This window comes from Phyllobates terribilis, unplaced genomic scaffold (assembly GCF_046119375.1).
Source record: "Phyllobates terribilis strain yellow unplaced genomic scaffold, ASM4611937v1 Scaffold_5__5_contigs__length_657084704, whole genome shotgun sequence".
Lineage (NCBI taxonomy): Eukaryota > Metazoa > Chordata > Amphibia > Anura > Dendrobatidae > Phyllobates > Phyllobates terribilis.
In genome coordinates, this window is record NW_027362765.1 from 634,424,136 (window position 1) to 634,437,980 (window position 13,845).

Sequence of the window (13,845 nt, forward strand, 5' to 3'; positions counted from 1 at the left end):
AACAGGTTACAGTATAATCTGCAACCAGGTGTCCATTCCACTGTGCAAGATGCAATGGTAGCAGCATGAGGGACCCGTCCAAAACCCTCAACGGAGGCCCTGGGGTGGCTGCAGGGCATAGATGATCCAAGTGCTGGACCACGTCTTCGGCCACCTCCAACGAGTTTTTGTTCAGTGGTCTTTCAATAAGGGGCACTTTAACAAGTGCAACTATTTACAAGGGAAAGTTCTTTGGTTATTCACTGTCCATAACCTACAAGTCTCTGGACCCTTGTCGGGTAACTATATACAGCATACATTTTAATACTTTTATACTTTAAACTTTGCATTTTAAATTCTCCTACGGGCAGGGAGCTGACCTCTTGTAGTTCTGGTGGATCTACGTAGTACACTATTTGTCACTGCTCTACCCTGGTCCCTTGTGTCTACCCCTGGTGTGGTGGGTTCAGTGTGAACTACACTACTGGTAGTTTGAGGTAGCAGTGGTAGGTTGGGCAATTTCCTATGAACTCTTTGGCTCACCATGGGTACGACAGGTTCACTGCTAGCAGAGGGTAGATTCTCCTGGTCTGCTGATGAGGAGGCTTCTGTGTCTGGGGCCAACTGTTCTTCCAACTCTTCTGGGACTTCTACAGCTTCCGGTGAGGCCGCTTGGAGAAAGGTAAGGACCGGTACCACAATTGCATTGTTCACCTGTGTCCACGACCGGGGAAATTCTCCGAATACTGTTTGGACCACCTCCTCCACTTCTTCTGTGGGCTGAGGGTTGTCTTGATTTTCTTTAGTGTGTTGCAATTGCTTGGGACATTTCTTCAAGTGATCTCTGGAAACTGCCGCTGATGTTTCTCCTCCATCTTTGCTGATGAGGCACACTTTGGTGTTATCGTAACTCGAGGGTAGGATGGTGTACGGCTCTACCTCCCACTGGTCATCTGGTTTGTGCAGTCGTCTCTTTCTTTTAAGGACTTGTTCTCCAGGTGATAAGGGAACAGCAGGTGCGTGTTGATTATAAGTTTTCTCTTGCTTTTGTCTTGCCTGGGACAAACTTCTTTCAACACTCTTTTGTACTTTTCAGTATTGTTGCTGCCGCTCGGTATCCCAATCCGCATCTGGTGAGGTTGTCTCTGGTGTTAGGACTCCCATGTCCAAGTCGATGGGCAGCTTACCAGGTCTTGCCCTCATCAGGTAAGCGGGTGTACAATTGGTGGAGTTCACCGGAATGTGATTATATAGATCCACCAGATCTGGCAACTTCTCTGGCCACAGGCTGCGTTCTTCCAGGGGCAACGTCTTCAACAGGTCTATCACCACCTGGTTCATCTTCTCACACAACCCGTTGGTTTGGGGATGATACGGCATTGTCCTGATTTTCTTACAGCCGTACAGGTTGCAGAATTCCTGGAACACCTCCGCTTCGAAGGCTGGACCTTGGTCAGTAAGCACACGGTCAGGGTAACCGTGCAGGCGACAGAAGTGCTGTTGAAATGCCTTGGCTGCCGTCTGAGCCGTCTGGTCTTTCACTGGCACTACTACCAGGAACCGGGAGTAGTGGTCTACGATGTTGAGAGCGTAGACATAGCCTGACCTGCTTGGGGCTAGCTTCACATGGTCCAAGGCTACCAGTTCAAGTGGCTGTTTGGTAACGATGGGCTGCAGGGGAGCCCTCTGGCTGTCACGGTCTTTTAGTCTCAGGTTGAATGGTCCGCATTCTCGACACCATCTCTTGATTGCTTTCCTTATGCCAGCCCAGTAGAACCGCTCACGTAGAAGGACTTCCAACTTCTTCCATCTGAAGTGTCCTGCTCCATCGTGGTATGCTTCTAAGACCATTGACGCATCTCGCCTCGGGACTACCACCTGCCAGACCAGTTCATGTGTCTGGGAGTTGATACTTCTTCGACACAGCTCCCCTTTGTAGATGAACAGCTTGCCCTTCTACTTCCACAACTGTTTGGTCTCCTCTGGGGCATCTGGATCAGGGTGCAAGTCAGCTTGCGTCAGCAACTCCTTGACTAGGCGGACAGCCGGGTCACTATCCTGTGTCTCTGCCCATCCATGGTGGGGCAATGGATTGATCGTGGCCTCTCTGTTGGTGGAGCATCTGTTCTTTACACAATGGGAGCACTGGGTCACCCCATGACGGTGGAAAGCGGGGATCTCTATCTCCTCCAGCTCTTCTGGATCTTCTCCTCCATCTGGCAAGTTGGGCATCCTGGACAGCGCATCAGCATTTGCATTCTTGTGCCCCGCCCGATACTTGATGGTTAACTCGTAATTAGACAGTCGGGCCATCCATCGCTGTTCCAGGGCACCAAGCTTCGCAGTCTCCAGGTGCGTCAGTGGGTTATTGTCCGTGAAGACCGTAAATTTGGAGGAGGCGAGATAGTGCTTGAAGCACTCTGTCACAGCCCAGACTACGGCGAGGAACTCCAACTTGAAGGAACTGTAGTTATCGGGGGTCCTTTCCGTGAGCCAGAGCTTCCTGCTGGCATAGGCAATCACTCTCTCTCTGCCCTGCTGTATCTGGGACAGCACCGCTCCCAATCCCACGTTGCTCGCGTCTGTATGGAGTATGAAGGGTTGGCCATAGTCGGGGTAGGCCAGAACTTCGTCTCCCGTGAGAGCCATCTTCAGTCAGGTGAAGGATTCGTCTTCTGTCTTATCCCATTTTAACGGAGGCTTCGGGTTTTTGGCCTTCCTGGACTAGCCTACTAGGAGGTCCTGCATGGGTGCCGCTATCTTGGTGAAGCCTTTGATAAACCTTCGGTAGTAGCCTACCAACCCGAGGAACTGCCGCACTTCCTTGATAGTGGAGGGTCTTGGCCAGTCCTTGATTACGGTGACCTTTTCAGGGTCTGGTGCTACACCTTCGGCGCTTACCACATGACCTAGGTACTGTACCTTGGGCTTCAACAGGTGGCATTTGGATGGCTTCACCTTCAGGCCAAACCCAGCTAGGGCTTCAAACACCTCTGCCAGGTGCTTCAGGTGGTCTTCATAGGACTTGGAGTAGACAATGATGTCATCCAGGTACAGCAGGACTGTCTCGAAGTTCTTGTGTCCTAGACAGCACTCCATCAACCGCTGGAAGGTTCCTGGGGCGTTGCAGAGCCCGAATGGCATGCAGTTGAACTCGCTAAGGCCCATCGGCGTTGTAAACGCGGTCTTTTCTTTATCCGCCTCTGCTACAGGAACCTGCTAATACCCACTGGTAAGATCCAAAGTAGAGAAATAATTAGCAGATCTTAATGCAGCTAGGGACTCTTCAATTCTGGGTAACAGGTAGGCATCCTTATGTGTAATGTGGTTAATTTGCCTGTAGTCAACACACATTCTCATTGTACCATCCTTTTTCCTGACGAGGACTAATGGAGCTGCCCAGGTGCTACAACTATCTCTTATCACCCCAGCCTCCTTCATCTCCCATAACATCCCTTTGGCACATTGATAGCGAGCTGGGGGTACAGGCCGGTAGCGATCTTTAATGGGTGGATGATCTTCCGTGGGGATATGGTGTTGTACCCCTTTTACCTGCCCGAAGTCTAGTGGGTGTTTGCTGAAGACCCGCTCATATTCTTGGACCACCCGGTATACTCCGTGTTTTTGGTGCTGAGGGGTGGAGTCAGTGCCCACGTGTAGCTTCTGACACCAGTCCTCCATCTGTCCCTTGGAGCCATTATCCTCCGCCGGTTTGGATGGAGGTAAGGGTTCCACTGTCTTTATAGAGTTGTTACTGACGGAGAAAAATTTGGCAAGGGTAGCATATCGGGGCAAATGAACCTCTTTCTCCCCACAATTCAGGATGCGGACTGGCACTCTCCCATGGCGGACATCAACTACCCCCCGGGCTGTCAAGATGGTGGGCCTACTGTCAGAGTATACGGGCTCTACCAGGGCCTGGTAATCTCGACCCCTGAGACCGATTGCTGCCCGACACCATATCAACATTTCACTTCTAGGGGGCATGACAATGGGGAATGGGTCACTCATCCTGACACTGCCAATTTCACCACCAGACAGTTCTACCTGTTGTCTTCTCATCAGGGCTCTGATTTCTCTCTGCAGAACCAACTGCTGACTGGAACTGGCAGTCTCCACAACCTGTTGTAACAAGACAATAATTTCTGAAAGACAATTTTCAATGACATTAGTGCCTAAGGTTATCATGGGATGACTTTCTCGGTGATCAATGTCAACAATTATCATTCCTTGTGATGGCAACTCTACTCTGCAAATCTTTATGGTCACTTCTTTATACCCCACTTGAGGCAAGGGCTGACCATTGCTGGCATAGATGCTAAGATGTTCATCTGGACGGCGGGTAATGTCTGAATCAGTCCAGTACCGTTTATAAAGAACATATGGCATAGTGGTCACCTGGGATCCAGTGTCCAGCAACGCGCTCATCGGAAAGCCGTCAACCACAATAGGTAGGACCGGTCGTCCTCCCACGTACTTATCTCGCCAGCTTTGTGGGCCTGGTGGTCTTACACCTGGGGGTTGGCCCTCTGCCCCAGGTTTTGCTCTTTTAAATTATTGCAGTATCTTGCATAGTGTCCTGTCTTGTGACAGCGGCGGCAGATGGGTTGTCCGTCCTGGTCGTAGCGGTCGCTGTTCCTCCCTCTGATTGGTGGAATCCTCTGTCGTCGCCACGGGACGTCCTCCGGACTGGAAGCCAGCTGGATCTTCTCCTTGTGGGACACTTGCATGGACTGCACCGTTTTGGCTAGTGCAACTACACTTTTAGTCAGCTCTTGGACCTGAAGGTGCTGGTCTGTAGACGGGGCATTGTCTAGAGTCTGTGCATCAGCCCCTACAGGTTCTGGGGAAAAGGATGCCACCTCCTGGTGGTATGTGATAGCTGGGCGCTGGAGGGATGTAGCGCCACCTGGTGTTGACTCTCCAGCACCCGGATGGCTCTGTCTTTAAATTGTGCAAAGTCCAGATCGGGGTTTTGCAGAGCCATTATGCGCAGCTGTGTCCCATGAGCGCTGGACAGGAGCCCCTCAATAAACTGCTCAGTTAGCAATCTGTTCTCATCCCGCACACTGTCGGGGTCTACTTGTTTGATGGCCCGCAGCGCCTCCGGCAAGTTTAAAGCATAGTCCCGTACACTGTCCTGCACACTTTGTTTGCACCCGTAAAACTTAATTTTTATTTCAGCTGCAGTTCGGGTGTCAAAGGTGTCCTTTAGTCGGGCCAGTATTTCCTTTACAGTACCTTTGTCTCTGCCCGGCCAGGACTTCACTTCTCTCTGAGCTGCACCGATTAACTGACCTATGAGGATGCTGACTTTCTGCTCCTTAGACAGGGGATACACTTTAAACAAGCTGCGCAGTCTTTCTTCAAAGTCACTCAGGGTGTGCGACTCTCCTGAGTACTGGGGAAACCACGCCGCCCCCGGTATATATGGCATGGAGAATGGCATTACCGTGGCCGTGGTCGCGCTTACGGCTGAACTTCCCTCCATGTCCAGCGCCTTCCTCCCCCCTAGTGTACCGTGGCCTACCTTCTTTCACTTTGCTTCCCGTAGGCCGCAGTTCCGCAGGCAATGGTCTCCTTTTAGGACCAGGCGTCGCACGCGTCTGACGTCAGCGCTCACTGGGGCTCGTTCCAGGACCTGGCGCTGCATCAGTGCGTGAGGCGGGGCTTGGGCTTCGCGCGCTTCCAGCTGTTGCGCTCCTCTTCTTCCCTCGCGGCGCCTCGGAAATGGCGGACAATGGCGGGAAACAGCGGAAATTGGCGCGAAACTTCACCATGGTATGTGACACAGTTCTTTAAGGCGCACGGTACCCGGTGGCAACAGGCACGAAAACCTGCCAACTACGCCAAAGTTGACGCGCCCCCTGGGCCGTGGGGTACCCGATGCCGGGCCAGTAGATGCTTGGGGTTGTAGTCACAGGGTGGTGACCCGGTCCATGACCCAGGGCGGTCAATCCAAGAGGAATTTATAGGTATAGGTTAGAGATGAGCGATGTTTGACTCGAACTGTTCGCCAATCTCAAATTCGAGCTGTTTTGGGCGGTGTTCGAGCCGTTCGGCGAACACGAACGATTTGAAAAAAATTTGGCTGTTCGAGGTTATGTTTGATAACTGTTCGTGCACCAAAATCATAACTGGATTTTTTCTCAGTAATGCTGAAAATTAATGTTAATACGCAGTTTGAGTGTACAGTGGGGCGGGGGGAGGGGCAGGGGATGGATCTCTGCAGAAATAATGAAGATCTCCATTTTTTTTCTCTTTCCCGCATTTACAGTGGGGAGGTGCAATCTGTCAGCCTATCAGCAGCGCACACACGGAGCGAACTGCTTTTTTTTCACACAAGCAAGGGCATGTGTCATTGGCAGTGTATGTCACATGTCCTTGCCCTATAAGACCCAGCCATTTTCCCCGTCGCCATCATTTTTTCACTGCTGCAGCTGCGTGTTAGACGGCACCGCTGTTGCTGTGTGCGCTATACTTTGTTAATTTCAAGCCAATTTTCGCACAAATCTACAGATAGCTTCGGAGTAGGGAATAGTTGTGATTGCAGTCCTTTTAAGGACTAGGTTACATCATTTCCTATGACTTTTATCAGGCAGGTCTGTGCTCTTAAATAGATAGGTTGGGAGTAAAGACTAATTGTAATTGCAGTCCTTTTGAGGGCTAGGTTACATCAGTTCCTATCACTTTTATCAGGCAGGTCTGTGCTCTTAAATAGATAGCTTGGGAGTAAAGACTAATTGTAATTGCAGTCCTTTTCAGGGCTAGGTTACATCAGTTCCTATCACTTTTTGCAAGGCAGGTCTGTGCCAGTGCTGTGCAAGTTTTTTTCACAGATTTGGCTAAATCTAGCAAAGCTAATCCTTTTTGTCCTCTTGCAGTGTGTGTTAGTTAGTGGAGAAGCCTATCTGTGTTGCAAGCTACACCACCTGTGTATAGAATACCAATTTTTTTACTGCACCTAGTGAAGTAAAACCTTTTGGGCATAGCATCATTCTATTAGTCCATCTTTACTAACCTCCATCAGGTTGCAAATTCAATATAATTTTTTTCTGCATCTAGCTCTGAAAAACTATTTCGGCTTCTAGCAGTGTGTGGGACTTGTTCTATTAGTCCATCTATACTAACCTCCAGCAGGTTGCAAATTCAAAATAATTTTTATCTGCATCTAGCTCTGAAAAAATATTTGGGCTTTGGCTTTTAGCAGTGTGTGGGACTTGTTCTATTAGTCCATCTATACTAACCTCCAGCAGGTTGCAAATTCAAAATAATTTTTATCTGCATCTAACCCAGCCAATACTTTTGGGCTAATACCACAGTTTGGCCACTCAGCTCTGCTCGGTTTCCATCCATTGTTTTTTGTGCAAACAACTCCAGAGTTGTGAATTAGTTAACCACCAAAATGAGTGGAAAAAGGTCTGCTGCTGGTGGAAAGGGGAATATGCATGTTGGGAAGGGAAAAAAAGGTTGTGTCTGTGGGGTAGGTGTTAAAGCAACAGTAACATCTGCATAAGAAAGACCATCTTCCAGCCAAACTAAGATGTCTACTTCTTTTAGCGGACAATGTGATAAGATCCCTTTCTTACGGCCACGCCAATCGCTACAAATTCCAGATGAGGCACAAAAACAGCAGGTGCTTCAACAGATATCAAGTGCTCCTTTAAGTGGGCTCTCGTCCACCTCAACTTCAACATCACAAATACTCCAGTCCTCAGAGGTGTCACCCCAATCGCACTTGCTTCCTCACAGCTCCCAAGTCTCCAGCTGCCCGTCTGAGTATGGGGTAGAACAGATGGTTGAGTCTGCAGAGCTGTTTACTCATACTATAGCCTGGGAATCAGAGGTCGGCTCCAGAGCTTCTGTGAATCCAGACGAGGAAATGATCTGCACTGATGCCCAGAATCTTTATGAGTCAGATCCAGGACCAGACGCAGAAGGTTCTGACCAAAATGTAGACCCTCGTTCCCAAACTGTAACTCCTGTTGGTGGAGACAATGAGGAAGATGATGATGAGACTCAAATACCTGATTGGAGCGACAACTTTAGTTTTTTGTCAGGGCAGGAAGAGGTAGGCTCTGAGGACGACGGGTGTGATAACACACAGGGTGATGACGAGGTTGGAGATCCCACTTACTGTCAACCCACAGTCAGCCAAGAGATGAGGTCAGCAGAGGAGGTGGAGGAGGATGCTAGTGACGATGAGGTCAGGTTGCGCCTTCCTGGACAGAGACGTAGTACTGGAAGCACGTCAACAACTGCATCCTCAAACACACCTCTGCCTCTGACCACAAGTTGTGGTGGCTCTTCAGGTCGCATGGGTGCTAAGCCTTGCATAGCCTGGGCATTTTTTCAGATCGAGAAAGATGACCCAACTCGTGTTATCTGTAACATTTGTCAGCAAAAGCTAAGTAGAGGCCAAAAAATACATAGTTTTGAGTTGCTACAATGCGGCATAGCCGGCCGGGCCAACCACCGTCTACCACATTTGTGCACCCGCGGCCTCTTCATCCTCTGTGACTGGGGGGACAGCAGTCACACCTGTTTTGGGACTCAGACCTGCCACCTCTTTACCCGCAACAGCCAGCGTGATTGGCAGTTCATTATTTTCTTTGGAGGTGGAAACACAAGCTGGTGTTCAGCGCTGTCCGACATCGATAGCACCACCTTTGGATCAAGGCAACCTAACATGTCTGCCTGCATCTTCCTCACAGACAGGCAGTTTGCCGGGGACACCCTTCTCAACCCCGTCTAAGCACAACAGCCAGCCCTCGGTCCCTCAGATGTGGACAAGTAAAAGACCATTTCCTCCTAGCCATGAGAAAGCTAAGAGGTTGAATTTCACCATCTGCAAGCTCTTGGCTACAGAAATGCTGCCTTTCCGCCTGGTGGACACAGAGGATTTTCGAGACCTTATGTCCATCGCAGTGCCCCAGTGCCAGATGCCCAGTCGGCACTACTTCTCAAAGAAAGGTGTGCCTGCGCTCCACCAGCATGTCGCACACACAATATCACCGCTTCTTTGAGAAACTCTGTGTGTGACAGGGTGCATTTCACCACAGACACTTGGACGAGTAGGCATGGACAGGGGCGTTACATGTCGCTGACTGGGCACTGGGTAACTATGGTGACAGCAGGACAAGGGGCTGCTGTCCAAGTCTTGCCGTCCCCACGAGTTGTGCGTCAATCCTCTTTATCTCAAAGTTCCTCCACTGCTTCTGCCTCCTCAACCTCCTCTCGGTCCTCCACCTGCACCCAAAGCCTGTCTGGTCATGCCACAAGCTTTCTAACTGCGCAGAAGGGATCCTGCACACCTCCTTACTATGCTGGCAGCAGGGCTCAACGTCATCAGGCAGTTTTTACTTTGAAATGTCTGTGAAATATGAGTCACACAGCTGAGGAGTTGTGGTCAGCTCTGGAGAACCAGTTTCATGAATGGTTGTCTCCACTGGACCTGAAACCAGGGAAGGCCGTGTGCGACAATGCTGCAAACCTGGGTGCGGCCCTTCGCCGGGGCAATGTCACACACGTGCCTTGTATGGCTCACGTGTTGAATTTTTAGCCCACTATCCCGGACTAGATGGCCTTCTGCAGAGGGCACAGTCGCTGTGTGCTCACTTCCGCCGTTCGCCTGGGCCAACGAGATCCAGAGGTGGGGCAAATCATGCTGGAGGAGTGGTCTCAGATCAGGGACCTATGCACCCTTCTGCACAGTTTTGAACTGGCAACGAAGATGTTTAGTGCTGACGATGCCATTATCAGCATGACTATTCCGGTGATTGACATGCTGGAGCACTTGTTAAACAGAATTCGGAGTCAGGTGGTGGCACAAGAGGAGGTGGAGGAAGTAGAGGAGGAGGAGTTGTATGCGGAAGGGCTAACATCTGCAAGGTCCAGACGGTCGGCAGCACCAAGGCCGCAGGCATGTGAGGGTGGGGGAGATGGTTTTACCAGGGCGCATGGTAGCAGCCAAACTAGTGAGGAAGGTGCAGGAGCCCAGGAAGAAGTGGAGGATGAACTGATGGAAGACTCATCAGATGAGTGAGACCTTGATCACATTTCTGTTGTGCGAGGTTGGGGGGAGAGGGCGGAGGAAGGAAGCATGATTGTTACCTCGCCACCAACACAACAGGGACTTGGTGCTCCTGGATGCGCAAGACACATGAGTGCCTTCTTGCTGCACTACCTGCAACATGACCCTCGAATTGTGAGAATTAGAAATAATCCTGACTACTGGGTTGCCACACTGTTAGATCCCCGGTACAAAAGTAAATTTGCAGAAATTATTCCTGCCATAGAAAGAGATGCACGCATGCAGGAGTATCAGCAGAGACTGTTGCAGAATCTTACATGTGCTTTTCCCCAAAACACTAGTGGTGCACGTAGTGAACCTCACAGTTCCAACTTGCCAACCATGGGACCGTCGAGTGTTCAGCTCTCAAAACGTAACAGAAACACAGTATCTGCTGGTAACATCAATTTTGCGGAATCATTTCCCCACTTTTTTAGCCCATCCTTTGCAAGGCCACAGGAGACAAGAAGTCTGACACATAGTCAACGCCTAGAGACAATGGTACAGGAGTATCTCCAAGTAAACATTGAAGCCATGACTGTGTCACTGGACCCTTTCTCTTTTTGGGCTTCCAATCTGGATAAATGGCCGGAGCTCGCCACTTACGCCTTGGAGATCTTGTCATGCCCCACAGCCAGCGTTCTGTCTGAACATGTGTTCAGCGCTGCTGGTGGTGTGCTGACAGATAAGCGCACGCGGCTCTCCAGTGATAATGTAGACAGACTCACGTTCATAAAGATGAACAAATCATGGATCCGAAATGACTTTTCTACCCCTGTGTCATCCTGGGGAGAGTAAAAGCTTGATGATTTGTTAAAATCACCTCACCAACCGTTTTAAGCTTTAAAATTACTAATCATGTTTATCTGTATCTTGGCTGGAAAATAATTTGGGCCTTGTAGCAGTGTGCAGTACTGATTCTATTAGGCCATCTATACAAAGCTCCACCAGATTTAAAATTACTAATCATGTTTATCTGTATCTTGGCTGGAAAATAATTTGGGCCTTGTAGCAGTGTGCAGTACTGATTCTATTAGGCCATCTATACTAAACTCCACCAGATTTAAAATTACTAATCATGTTTATCTGTATCTTGGCTGGAAAATAATTTGGGCCTTGTAGCAGTGTGCAGTACTGATTCTATCAGGCCATCTATACTAAACTCCACCAGATTTAAAATTACTAATCATGTTTATCTGTATCTTGGCTGGAAAATAATTTGGGCTTTGTAGCAGTTTGCAGTACTGATTCTATTAGGCCATCTATACTAAGCTCCACCAGCTTTCAAATTAATAATAATTTTTAGCTGTATCTAGCCCGGAAAATAATTTTGGCGCTCCTAGATGAGCAAGACACATGAGTGCCTTCTTGCTGCACTACCTGCAACATGACCCTCAGATTGTCAGAATTCGGAGTAATCCTGACTACTGGGTTGCCACACTCTTAGATCCCCCACACTCTTCGATCAACCTTTTAATTTTAATAAAGAACAAAAAAATGGTCATTTTTGAAATTATAAGCATTAGCAGGTTATTAGAAACTGAAATCAAACAGTTTTCAACTCAAAACTTTATTCTAGGTGATGTTGCATTTGCACATAGGACCCCTTGTTTGAAAGGAGCTTCTCAACTCTCTCGTCCATTAAATTTGTCAGGTTTTGGATGGTTTCAGCTTCAATTGTTTTGCATGAGTACAGAATACCCTCCCAGAGCTGTTGCTTAGATGTGAACTGCCTCCCGCCATCATAGACACTCCTTTTGATGATGCTCCTGAGGTTCCGAATGGGGTTGAGGTCAGGGGAGCATGGGGGTCACACCATAAGTTTGTCCCCTTTTATGCCCATATCAGCCAGAGATGCAGATGTATTATGTGCAGAATGAGACGGTGCATTATCATGCATGAAAATGATCTTGCTGTGGAATACACGGTTCTTCTTCTTGAACCATGGCAGGAAGTGCTGTTTGAGAAACTCCACATACATTATGGAGTTCATCTTTACCCCTTCAGGGATCCTAAAGGGGCCGACAATCTCTCTCCCCATGATTCCAGCCCAAAACATTACTCCACCTCCTCCTTGTTGGCGCCGTTGCCGTGTTTGCGTGGGGTGTCCATCAACCAGCCATCCTCCACTCCATCCATCTGGACCATCGAGCGTTGCATGGCACTCATCGGTGAACAAAACAGTTTTGAAGTCAGTCTTCAAGTATTGTTTGGCCCACTGGAGCCGTTCCTGCTTGTGTGCAGTGGATAGAGGAGGTCGACAGGATGGCTTACGCACAGCTGCAAACCTCTGAAGGACTCTGCATCTTGTTGTTCGGGGGACGTTGGAGGCACCAGCAGCTTCAAAAACTTGTCTGCTTCTATGACAAGGCTTTTTTGCCGCTGCTCTTTTAACCTGACGTAATTGCCTGTAGGAAAGAGTTCTCAATTTTCCCTTATCAGCACGCACACGTGTGTACTGTGAATCAGCTACATACTTCTTGATTGTGCGATGATCAGGATGAAGTGTCTTGGCAATGTTGATTGTAGTCATGCCTTGACCTAAACACTCCACAATTTGTTGCTTCTCAGCAGCCGACACATCCTTTTTCTTTCCCATTTTGGCAGAAAATGTAGGCTGCTTAATAATGTGGGGCAGCCTTCTGTAACGGGTCTGGGAGGCGGAACCTCTGAGCTACTCTACAAGGGGGCGGTCCTTGTAAGGGAGCGGGTGGCGACCAGGCAGGCAGTCACAGCAGGTGACCGGGACAGTCTCTAGAAGAACGGTCAGGAGGTCACGGCAAGTGACCGGGGCAGTCTCTGGATAAACGGGCAGATGGTCACGGCAAGTGACCGGGGCAGTCTCTGGGTGAACGGGCAGATGGTCACGGCAAGTGACCGGGGCAGTCTCTGGGTGAACGGGCAGATGGTCACGGCAAGTGACCGGGGCAGTCTCTGGGTGAACGGGCAGATGGTCACGGCAAGTGACCGGGGCAGTCTCTGGGTGAACGGGCAGATGGTCACGGCAAGTGACCGAGGCAGTCTCTGGGTAAAGGGTTGGTACGACCTGTGGTGGCTGATGGTAGACGTGAGCTCCCAGGTGAGCAGGCGAGAGTCTCTGGATAAACGGGTGGTCACAGCATGTGACGGCGGAGCCTCCAGGAAGACCAACAGACAGGCGGCAGATGAGCGCTCCCAGGTGAGCGGGCAGAAGTCTCTGGACAGGCGGGTGGTCACAGCACGTGACGGCAGAGCCTCCAGGTAGGCTAGCTGACAGGCAGCAGATGAGCGCTCCCAGGTGAGCGGGCAGGAGTCACTGGACAGGCAGGTGGTCACAGCACGTGACGGGAGAGCCTCCAGGTAGGCTAGCAGGCAGGTAGCAGATGTGCGCTCCCAGGTGAGCGGGCAAGCTGGTCCATAGACAGACTGACAGGAGTTGGAAGGCAGACCGTCGGACCTCAGGCAAGCAGGCAGGTAGTTGATGAGCGCTCCCAGGTGAGCGGGCAAGCTGGTCCTTAGACAGACTGACAGGAGTAGTAAGGCAGACCGTCAGACCTCAGGCTAGCAGGCAGGTAGCAGAATATCAGGCAGGAATAAGACAGCAAGCTGGCAGGAATCTGGCAGGTATCTGGCAGGTAACTGGCAACGGGACCTGAGGGCTGAAGCAGAGTAGTGAACAGTGCAACAACATTGCTCGGGCACCTCCATTTTGGAGGAGGTGCCTTATATATGGTGAAGTCCTCCGGCCATTGGCCGGGGACTCCTTAGGGCGGCGCGCGCGGCCCCTTTAAGAGGGAGGGAGCGCGCGCGCGCGC